This window comes from Helianthus annuus, chromosome 5, assembly GCF_002127325.2.
Source record: "Helianthus annuus cultivar XRQ/B chromosome 5, HanXRQr2.0-SUNRISE, whole genome shotgun sequence".
Lineage (NCBI taxonomy): Eukaryota > Viridiplantae > Streptophyta > Magnoliopsida > Asterales > Asteraceae > Helianthus > Helianthus annuus.
Genome location: NC_035437.2, coordinates 175,318,499 through 175,328,777, shown reverse-complemented (window position 1 = coordinate 175,328,777; position 10,279 = coordinate 175,318,499).

Sequence of the window (10,279 nt, the reverse complement as noted above, 5' to 3'; positions counted from 1 at the left end):
TCGGTGGTCCACCACTCAAGCGCCCTTGAGCGGAAGACTCCAGTTGCGTTCAAGGTTCGTAGCTCATCAGGACAACCACTTTGCAAGAATGTAAGCTCGACTGCATCAAACCAATTCAACATGGCGGTAGCGCCATCTTTGCCTGTAAACTCCAAAGGTTTACAAGCCATAAATTGCTTGAATTGGAATGTCGGCTTGGGTTTTTCGGCCTTCGAATCGACAGAACCATGTGGTGAATCGGTGTTTGGCTGAATCTTGGTAACAATGTCGGGTAGGACCTTAGCCATTTGCTTGGCCATGAATTTCATGCAATCCTTTTGTGACATGGAGTTGGATTTGGCGTTGGAGGTTGAACCCTTCTTTGACTTGGCTTTCTTACAAGCATCGTTGGACGACATCTAAGGAATCGAAAGAGAAGGAAAAAGGATGAGACTTGATCATCAATTCAAAATAAGTTTGCAAGTTTAAGCATGTAAGTATGATGTATCACGTATGGTTCACATAATTAACAAGAATTCAAAAAGTATAAACACGCATGAATGTGTGAAAAGAGTATAAATTTAGTTTGTTCACGAAGGTTATTATTGTTTTTGATTGCGCTAGACGTGCGAATTGTGTAACGGTTTTGAAACGAACGGGGTAAAAGGTATAAAATCACATATAAATTGAATCACATAAAAGAGAGGCTCATAAAACACAGGATTGTCTTTGGGTAGAGAAACGTCGACTATTCCAAAGTGAATCGAAAGTCCTTTCAAATTAGAGAAACGTGCTTTGGCCTATAGGTAAGATACTCTCGTCGAGAAGCGATTAATGGTGTCTTACCCTTCCAGTTACTACATGTCTCTAATCGATTGAAACAATCGAAACTTTGGCGAGGTCAAAAATCGAGGAATGGGACTTAATCGACAAGGTGCGGGTTTCACCCCTAACTTGACGATTTCGTACCCTAATGTGGTTAGTACTCGTCAGGTCAAAATATAATTTCAACACTTTGACGAGGGTCCACTAGAGTTTGAATTGGAAATTTACCATTTAGATGTGGATTTCACTCCTAGCTAAATGGCGAAATTTCGTACAAAATAAGAATAAGCGGAATGAGAGTCGTTACCAAAATTGTGGTTTTCACGCCTATTTTGGTAACACGTCTCTTTTGTATAAAGAGTGGCTTCAAGTCTTCAAGTGTATTGTGTAAAATGTCTTAGGAAATACATAATGTAAGTATTAAGACCAAAAGAAGAGAAAGGAGCAAAGAAGGAAGCATAAAGTTTTAAGCATGAAACAAGAATGGTCAAAAATATGGTTCCTACTATAGACTAGGTCGAACATGGCAATTCTACCTAATTCCCTATAGTTATGGCTTTGATACAAATCTGTCACACCCCAACCAATGGCGGAATCGTCGGAGTGGGACTTGTTCAAGATTGTAAGAGACTTCATAACACTATTTATGACAAGACTATATAACCGAAACCCCGAACATGCAAAATGGAAATTAGCATGAAAAATGGAAAAAAATAATATTGATATGTCTGTTGCAGGTCGCGACACCCTTGTAACTTTCTGGTCACGCTTGTTGACACGTGTCGAACCTATACTGGTGACTAAGGCCACCTATGCCCTAGTTAGGGCCTACCGCGGGCCGCGATAGGGTAGCCCTAGGCTACCACGGGGGGGGGGGGGGGTGAAAGCCTACCAGAATTGCTATAAATAGAACATTCAGTCTGCAGTTCAACTCGTTCAAAAACTTTCTTTCTCTCTCAACTTTCTGCTCAGGTTATTATACCCAATACCCCTAATTCCACGAAGCTTTGCCCCGTTGTAAGTGTTTTAACCCCTAATCACTAATCGATACCATATCCGATCGATCCAAAACCAAGCAACGGATGTCAAGGCGCTGCTTGAATTAAGCTATGCTTTGTTAACTACGTTGGGGTTCGGATCTCGTGATGTATCGATAAAGTTGAGTTGGGTTATTATACTAACACGTGTGCATTGTATATTTTATTAGGAACTCAGGAAGTTCACCAGGATATATTATTAAGAAGCTTTTAATTAAACCCTATGTTTATAAAGTGAGTCATTATCCTTTTCCTCACATTATTGTGAGACATTCTTTTTATTTAAAATGCTTTACAAAACCCTAAATGTTTATCAGTTATACTTATAGTGATTAAGTCTTTGTATTATGAAATTATTGCCAGTATGTGGGGTTTTGTATACATCACTAGTCCACAGTCACCAAGGGTGTGACATGAACCGTTACTATTGGGTGACAGGATCCAATAGTAATATGACCACGAGCACAGGGGATTTTCCTCAGTCGCATACTGTGTTGAATAATTGACAGATATAAACATTGTAATTCCCATTGATACTGTAAAAATATAACAATGCGTCTTTTTATAAAATGGAATGAACTAGCCAGTATTTCTTGTTTATAAAATGTTTTCAAACGCGTTTCAGGTAACTAACTGACTGTGAAGGTAATAGAAGCCCGCTATGGAGCACTGAAGGCTTAAATAAAGTGGCTATGATTACCTGAATAAAAGAAGAAAATTATATTTTCAGCAATTAGGGTTTACCCCTATTAAAAACATTTTAATTAAATATGGGGTTTTAACCCATTTGTTTAATATTAAACGTTTGGTGTTTTACAAACTCTGAAATTATTTCCTAACTACGATCCTGATGATTTATTCCGCTGCAAATTTAATAAACACCGATACCATCTGACTGGCTCGCGGGCTCCCGCTTCCAGGGTAGGGTCGGGGGCTGCGACATTTGTGACTTCACAAAGTCTGACAATCTCATAAATGCATTCTCTAAATTTTTCACGAACAGAAACTCCCAAATGCATAGAAATCAACAATCTCAGGCATCATATCAATCAATCTAACAGTGTTATCATATCACAAACATTGCAGAATCATTCATTCTAAGCAATTACGTATTCATTGGCATAATCAATCACACACAATCAATTGTTTGGATCATCTAGGGTTTGTATAAATCAAAAGAACAAGATCAACAACGTATCATATAATCATAAACACTTACCTCTGATTAATTCTAGATGGATTGAAGATCAGGGATTTATGTGTGTGAACTTGTGAAGCCAAATGATTGAAGAAGGATTAGAAATGGTTAGAGAGTAATATAAATGTCGTATAGAGAAGTTATGGGGAGTTTAGGGTTTTGAGAGGTTATAAGAATTTTATAATTATTCTAAACACCCCTAATAATATAACTTTTACACAAAAACCACATAATACCATGTAATTTACAATTAAAGCATACAGTTCACGTATTTGTCATGCAACACATAAGTTTTGTATAAACCATCTGTTTATAATTATTATTCGCCTTAGTCGCCAATGTTCGAGAGTTATTGTCACACCCCAACCGATGGCGGAATCATCGGGGCGCGGCACTGAGCGAAACAGATTGTTCAGAAGTTTCCACAACAACTATCATACAATTCAGTTATATAACACGTCCCATACCGTGTCCCAAATAATAACAAGTTATCATAGAAATCAACTAAACAATATGGGAACTGTTCCGACAACTCAAATTCTTAATTATTACAGACTGAATGTAAATATTGTTTTAAGACTTCTAGACGGCTATCCGTAAATCTTACTGACTACAGGTGCCAGTGCAAGATCTACAGATAATTATGGCCCTGGAGCAGGCACGTGGACACTGTCCTAAGGTCACAGGCTCCTAGAAGCTTATTATTGCCTCGCTTCCCTAGCACGCTAGTAGCTTAAACACCTGTCACATACGTTAAAATAAAAGTCAATACATATAATGTAAAGGTGAGTACACAAGTTTGATATAGCATATAGAGTTCGAATAGTTTACGCATAACCAAGCACGTACACAAGGGAAAACGATGCATGTAAATTATCAACATGGGACCATCGATACCAACGACTTCGAGTTGACTGTCCGAGACAGTTCGCAATACATGATTACCACCGTAATCCATGCAAGAAATTGTCCTTAGCAACCCCCGTGTGAACGGGTGCTAAGTCCAAACTATAGTACTACGTTGCTAAAGCAGGCAGATAGCACTCCACGTGTATACATAATAAACAGCAATCATTTAGACAAGTAATACATGCAAGTAGGTTAGCGTTCAAATAGATTGTGTTGTTTGTGAATTTGATAGATTACGTATGTAACACCCAAAAGTGCTGAAAGCAAAAAGGGATCGAGTATACTCACAGTGGTTGATTGTGGATTGAAGGGAGCACTGAGAATAGGTTAGCCTGAATAGTTCGATAACACAACGATGAGTAACGCGGAAAAGTAAACAATGTACTTGGATCGAGTAGGCCATTCGATCGGACAGCAGTTCGATCGAGTGGGCTGTTCGATTGGTTTGAAAGTCCGTTCGAACATCCATTCGATCGGCTGGCTGGCTCGATCGGCTGGTTCCTTCAAGTGGATTGTTTCTTCCTTTGATGTGAAGGATGTGTTTGTGTATGATGGTTTGTACTACCTTTCAAGTTGGCCGATCGAACAGCTGTTCGATCGGTTAGCCCAACCGATCGGCTAGCACTTCATTGTTTTCAAATATGTCACTCGATCGGTTGGCATGTTCGATCGGGTGACATTCCAATGTTTCGAAAAGTCTAAGTGTTGAAGTATAGTATCTCATGATTCGAGCAGTAATGTTTACAATCGAGTGGCGTAGTCGATCGAACAGTACCTCGTCAATACTACACTTCATGAGTTTGTGGGACTAAGTGCTAGTCGATCGGTTAGCCTAGTCGATCGGCTGGCATAGTCGTTCGGTTGGGCTGTTCGATCGAACAGCCTAGCCGTTCGGCCAGCTTCTCGATTCGGTTAACCTTTCACTTAACACTTGGTTATTCCCGTTAATTGTTGATGTTTTAGAGATATTTTGACTACGAGTTGAACCACAAAACTGAAGTCCCCATTTAGCCTACTGACTCGAGCAGGAATCACCCAACTCGGTCAGAGACGGTTAGGAACCCAAGTTTAACGTTTAACCCGAAATCGGTATATCTCTCGGTAGAACCCGAATCTTGAACCATGTGTTTGTTTAGATTGATTTATAAATCGGTTCAAGCTCGTTTTCACCGGTTTGAGTGTAAAAGAGTTGAAAGATAGATGAAAACCCATCTTCCAATCCTTTTTCACCGTGAAATGTTAAGATCTTTGGTAGATTTTAAGTTATTGATGTGGAAATCGGTTAGATCTAGCTTATTCATGGTTGAATGAAGTCAAGAACATGAAGTTCTTGATGAACACCAAGAACACCATGATGACATCACTCAAGAACACCTAGATCTTGGTGATTTCATGGTTGAAATTCAAATTTTGAAAGATAGAAAGGTGGAGAATCGATTAATGAACAAAAACGTACAAGGATTAGAGCGAAATACTTACCGGTTTGAGAGAAATCTGAGATTTAGTGAGAAGAAGAGGCTGGTCGGTCAGAGCTTTTCCAAAAGTGGAAAGCTTGACAAGGACAGCCCTATTTATAGGCTTCCAAAAGAGGAAAGGGTCAGCTGATCGAACAGCATCCCTGATCGAGCAGCTGTCCGATCGAACAGTCCTGTTCGATCGGCTAGCCTGTTCGATCGGGTTGCCCTGTTCGATCGGCTTGCCTGGTTTTGAGTGTTTCGCGACGATTTTTGATATTTCGACATCGATGAACGATGATTTGAGAATGATAGAGTTCCTAATCAAATTACTTTTAGTAGTAGTCGGGGCTATATTTAACATACAAGCATCCTTACAACCATTTCGGGTTCGATTTCCATTGAGTTTGATTCACCTTTGAGTCTTGATTGATTTGATTGATTCACCACACACTTAAACATAAAAATAAACATGCACAAGTAACACATAAGGCACACACACACGTATAAAAAGTACTAAAATCCCCACACTTGAGTTTGATGATTGATTTGATTAGCTTGATTATTGATTGACTAGCTTTATTGCATTGTTACTTCCTATCATTCACAGTCGGTCGTTGATTCACAGTTCGATTATTGTCCGATTAGTTTGATTATACAACACTTACTCCAAATAATATGAAAATCAAAATGAAACTAAAATGAAATTAATCTTTATTAATCTTTAATTCCAATAACAGTCAACACTTGACTTTGACTTTGACTTTTGGAAAACACGGGGTGTTACAGTCTCCCCTCCTTTAGGGAATTTCGTCCCGAAATTAGGCCGAGAACCGTACATCGCCGTGTGATTTTACCAATTTGATGCTTCAGATCTATCTGAACAACTGCGGGTACTTGGCCTTCATGTCACTTTCGAGTTCCCAAGTGAACTCCGCGCCTCGTTTGCCTTCCCATCGTACTTTTACAATAGGAATGCGAGAGCGTCTGAGTTGCTTGGTCTGTCGGTCCATGATTTCGACAGGCTTTTCCACGAAGTGTAGCGTCTCATTGACCTGAAGATCGTCGAGTGGTATTATTGCGTCGTGGTCGGCAACGCATTTTCGAAGGTTTGAAATATGGAAAGTCGGGTGGACATTGCTGAGTTCCTCCGGTAATTCGAGTTTGTAGGCAACCTTACCGATCCTTTCCAGAATCTTAAAAGGTCCAACAAATCGAGGCGCAAGTTTCCCTCTTTTGCCGAATCGGACTACTCCCTTCCAAGGTGATACCTTTAGGAGCACGTAGTCGCCAACTGCAAATTCGCGGGGCCTGCGTCGTTTATCGGCGTACATCTTTTGTCTGTCCCGGGCTTTTACCAAGTTTTCCCTTATCTGGTGGATCTTGTCAGTCGTTTCTTGCAGAATCTCGGGCCCAGTCAATTGTGAATGACCGACCTCGTGCCATACAATAGGCGAGCGACATCTCCTACCATACAAGGCTTCGAAAGGTGCCATTTCGATGCTGGAGTGATAGCTATTATTATACGAAAATTCGACCAACGGTAGGTGTTTGCTCCAACTACCACCAAAATCATTAACACACGCACGGAGCATGTCTTCAATAGTACGAATCGTTCTTTCAGTCTGCCCGTCGGTTTGCGGGTGGAATGCGGTACTCAAATTCAGCGTCGTACCAAGAGCTGCTTGAAAAGTTTCCCACAATCTCGATGTAAACCGAGCATCGCGATCGGAAATGATGTCTCGAGGCGTACCATGATTCTTAATGATCTCGTCGGTGTAGATTTGGGCTAGCTTGGCCACCTTATAGTCTTCTCGTATTGGCAGAAAGTGGGCTGATTTGGTTAGACGGTCGACTATAACCCAAATACTGTCGTGACCTGATGGCGTGGTCGGAAGCTTAGTTATGAAATCCATAGCTATGCTTTCCCACTTCCATACGGGTATCGGCGGTTGTTCGAGTAAGCCTGAGGGTCTTTGGTGTTCAGCCTTGACTCTTGCACAAGTTAAACAGCTACCAACATATAGAGCAATATCCCTTTTCATCCCAGGCCACCAGTACTTGTAGCGAAGGTCCTGGTACATTTTGTCCGCACCGGGATGAATGGAATATCGGGATTTGTGGGCTTCGTTCATGATGATCTTTCGCAAATCTGTCCTCCTCGGAACCCAGATTCGGTCCAGATAATAGAATATCCCGTTGGCTTTGCTCACGAGCTGAGTTCCATCGTGATAGATTCGTTCTTTCTTCAACGTACGCTCGTTAAAGCAAGCGTGTTGTGCTTCACGGATGAGAGCTTCGAGGTTATACTGAGCCTGGATGTTTCGAACACCTATCACGTAATTCTTTCTGCTGAGGGCGTCTGCAACTACATTCGCCTTGCCCGGGTGATAACGGATCTCACAGTCGTAGTCATTGAGAAGTTCTACCCATCGGCGTTGACGCATATTGAGTTCTCTCTGGTTAAAGATATGTTGTAGGCTCTTGTGATCGGTGAAGATCGTACACTTTGTACCATACAGGTAGTGTCGCCAAATCTTTAAGGCAAAGACAACTGCGCCTAGCTCGAGGTCATGGGTTGTATAGTTCTTCTCGTGGATTTTGAGCTGTCGAGATGCGTAAGCTATAACCTTGTCTCGTTGCATGAGAACACAGCCAAGTCCAAGGTTTGAAGCATCACAATAGACAACGAAGTCATCGCTTCCGTCCGGCAGTGTGAGAACTGGTGCATGGCACAGCATGTGTTTGAGGGTTTGGAAAGCAGTCTCCTGCGCGTTTCCCCACACAAAAGGCTTGTCTTTATGAGTAAGGGAGGTAAGTGGTACAGCAATCTTTGAGAATCCTTCGATGAATCACCGGTAGTAACCAGCTAATCCGAGAAAAGAGCGAACTTCTGACGGATTCTTTGGCGTAACCCATCCCTTGACTGCCTCAATCTTTGCAGGATCAACGTGTATACCCCGACTATTCACAATGTGACCCAGAAATTGAACCTCCTCCAACCAGAACTCACACTTGGAGAATTTGGCGTAGAGTTGGTTTCCCTGAAGCAACTCGAGAACCAATCGCAAATGCTGCGCATGTTCGGCCCTCGATCTGGAATAGATCAGGACATCGTCGATGAATACAATGACAAAACGGTCTAAGAACGGTTTACACACGCGATTCATCAGATCCATGAAGACCGCGGGTGCGTTGGTCAAACCAAAAGGCATGACAACAAATTCGTAGTGGCCGTATCGGGTTCGAAAAGCGGTTTTGGGTATGTCTTCCTCTTGAATCCGCAACTGATGGTAGCCTAAACGTAGATCAATCTTGGAGAAACACTGAGCACCTTGTAGTTGGTCAAACAGATCGTCGATTCTTGGTAAGGGGTATCGGTTCTTGATGGTCAGCTTGTTCAATTCCCGGTAATCGATGCACATTCGGAACGACCCGTCCTTCTTTTTGACGAAAAGGACTGGTGCGCCCCATGGAGAAGTGCTCGGGCGAATGAAGCCTTTTTCAAGTAATTCTTGGAGTTGGTTTGAGAGTTCTCGCATTTCAGATGGAGCGAGTCGATACGGAGCTTTTGCCACTGGGTTGGCTCCTGGAATGAGGTCGATTCGAAAGTCGATATCACGACTTGGAGGTAATCCAGGAAGATCATCAGGGAACACCTGAGGAAATTCTCGGACAACTGGGACATCCTTGACTTCAACTTTCTTTTTCTTGTCCGTCTCTGCTACAACAATGTTGGCCAAGAAGGCTCGATATTCCTTGCGGAGATATTTGCGAGCTTGAAGACAGGACATGAGCTTGAGATCTTTTGCAGTAGTTTCACCATAAACACATAGAATATCACCACTAGCTAGCACAAAACGAATCATCTTATCGGAACACACAACTTCAGCACGGTTTTCACGAAGAAAGTCCATGCCTACTATGACATCGAAACTTCCGAGTTGCATTGGAATGAGATTAATCGGGAATATATGATTGTTGAGCTCGAGAGTACAATCACGGAGCACAGAATTGACAGCAATGGTTCTTCCGGTAGCGACTTCTACTTCGAAGGGTGTCCAAAGATAAGAGCGCTTACGTCTAAGAAGTTTCTCAAACTCAAATGACACAAAGCAGTTATCGGCTCCAGTATCAAACAAACATGATGCATATATACCATTCACAAGGAACGTACCATTGACCACGTTGTTGTCAGCTTGAGCCTGGCGTGCGTTGATGTTGAAAGTTCTGGCGTGAGCGGCTTGTTGTTGAGGCTGTTGTTGTTGTTGCTGGGGTTGTTGAGCTTCTTGTTTCACCACCCTGTTCGGGCACCGGTTTGCGAAGTGGTTAGGGTCACCACATGCAAAGCAGGTCCGAACATTGTTTGCCGGGGCCTGTGCAGCGTGAGGAGCTTGAGGAGCTTGAGGAGCAGGGAGTAGAGCCTGGTTGACAGCGGCTTGAGCTTGAGCTTGACGGGGACCATAGCGGCAATTCGCAGTGAAATGCCCGTAAACGTTGCAGTGGACACAGAAACGGCAGGCCACACCCACCGGGTGATGATAAGAACATGTAGCACAGAGTGGGTGGGGGCCGGTGTACGCACGCTTCGCTGGCGGCGCATTGATCACTGGTGCAGTGCGCTGTGGTTGTTGCTGTTGTGCTGGCACAGACTGAATGGGAGCAGCAGTGGTTGCGGCAGCGCAACTCTTGTTCTTCTTTCTCCTTTTTGAAGACTTGGAGGCTTGGGCAGTGGTGTTATCGGTTGATGCTGCGGTGACTTGATGCAGGGGCTTGACTTGCTTATCCCAGAAACCAGCCTTCACCCGCTTGTCATTAATCTCAGCGGCGAGCAGGTAGGTCTCCTCAATCGTTGCGGGCTTTGAAGCTAGGACAAA